A 2,265-nucleotide genomic window follows, 5' to 3' on the forward strand; every position below is an offset into this window, starting at 1 on the left:
TATGTTTATTGCGGTACTATTCACAATAGCAAAGAGTTGGAACCAACCCAAATGTCCAACAACGATAGACTGGATTAAGAAAATGTGGCACATATACACCATTGGAATACTATGCAGCCATAAAAAATGATGAGTTCATGTCCTTTGTAGGGACATGGATGAAACTGGAAAACATCATTCTCACCGAACACCACATGTTCTCACTCATGAGAACAATGAGAACTCACAATGAGAACTCATGGACACAGGAAGGGGAACATCACACTCTGGGGACTGTTGTGGGGTAGGGGGTGGGGGGAGGGACAGCATTAGGAGATATACCTAATGCTAAATGATGAGTTAATGGGTGCAGCAAAACAACATGGCACATGGATACATATGTAACAAACCTGCACATTGTGCACATGGACCCTAAAACCTAAAGCGTAATAAAAACAACAAAAAAACAAAACAAACAAAAAAAAAAGAAAAGGAAATAAGAAGTATACTACTTGGGAAAGGAGATTAACATTGTCTCTGCTAGCCGATGACATGATCATTTATGTAGAAAATCCAAAAGAATTGATTACAAATCTCCTGGAACCTATATGCAATTACAGCAAGGTTGCAGGATACAAGGTTATTATATGAAAGTAAACTGCTTTCTTATATAACAGTAATAAGTCAAATTTGAAATTAAAACCCAATGTCATTTATATTAGCACCCCAAAATGAAATATTTAGGTAAAAATTAAGAAAATATACGTAAGATCTACATGAGAACTACAAACCTGATTAAAGAAATCAAAGACCCAAATAAATGGAGAGATATTTCATATTCATGGATAGGAAGACTCAATATTGTCAATGTGTCAGTTCTTGCCAACTTGATCTATAGATTCAATGTAATCCCAATCAAAATTCCAGCAATATTTTGTGGATATTTGATGAACTGATTTTAAAGTTTATATGCAGAGGCAAACAACCTGGAATAGCAAACACAATATTGAAGGAGAAAACCAACATTGAAGGAGGAATGATTGATAGTACTCATCCTCAAGATTTAATATAAAGCTATAATAATCAAGATAGTGTGGTATTGGCAAAAGAATAGACAAATGATCAATGAAACAGAACAGAGTTCAGAAACAGACTCATATTTAGTCAACTGATACCTAGCGAAAGGACAAAGGCAATATAATGTAGTAAAAATATTTTGACAAATGATGCTGGAACATTGGACATCCACATGCAAAAAAAAGAATCTAGAGACAGACGTTCCACCCTTCACAAAAATTAACTCAAATGGATCACAGAACTAAATGTAAAAGTATACAACTCCTAAAAGAAAACATACAAGGAAATTTAGATGGTCTTGTGTTTGACAGTGGCATTTTAGATACAACACCAAAGGCATAGTTCATGATCCACAATGCTGTCTCTCTCCCATCTCTGACCCCAAACAACCATTAATCTGTTCTCCATTTCTATAATTTTATCATTACATGAATGCTATATAAATGGAATTACATCATATGTGATCTTTGGGGATTGGATTTTTTTAAAACCCAGCATTCATGTTGTGGCATGTACTAATGGTTCATTCCTTTTTTAAGTAGTATTCTATGGTATAGGTTTACTGTTGTGTTTCTTCATTCATCCATTGAAGGACATGTGGTTTGTTTCCAGTTTTGTCTGTTACAAATAAAGCTGTTGTGAACATTTATGTTCAGCTTTTTATGTGAACATAAGATTTTATCTGGGATAAATGCTCAATACTTTTATGGGCATTGTGCTGCTGATAATGTTGGAGAAAGACCACTTCACAAGAAATATGGAAAAAAATATCCTAAAGCTTGGTAACTAACATGAGTTGGAGTATTTTATCAGTAAAAGTACATTCTTTTTTAGTAAAGAAAATTTTTATACTATCTGAAGTATCTGTGAAACAAGACAAGCATCAAAACTGGCAACCAGAAGAAATAGCTGGAAGACATAGTAGATGTAGAATATCCACTGAAAATATATTAATATTCTCCAAATTAAACTGGTCCATATACTGAAGACTCTAGGGGAAGAATGGCTCTTTACCTTTGAGATCCTACTTCTGGGGTCACTTACAGACTAACCAAAGGGTAACAATCTCCTTCTAAGCAATTTAATTATCATTACAGAAAACAGGCAGTTACTTTCTAGTGCCAGGTCCTTTTTCACATAGGAAGAAAGGTCTAAATGTTGTTAGGGCCACCTAAAGTTAAGCTGCTAAATAATCAGTACACTACACAC

The sequence above is a fragment of the Nomascus leucogenys genome, chromosome 3 (assembly GCF_006542625.1).
Source record: "Nomascus leucogenys isolate Asia chromosome 3, Asia_NLE_v1, whole genome shotgun sequence".
Taxonomy (NCBI): domain Eukaryota; kingdom Metazoa; phylum Chordata; class Mammalia; order Primates; family Hylobatidae; genus Nomascus; species Nomascus leucogenys.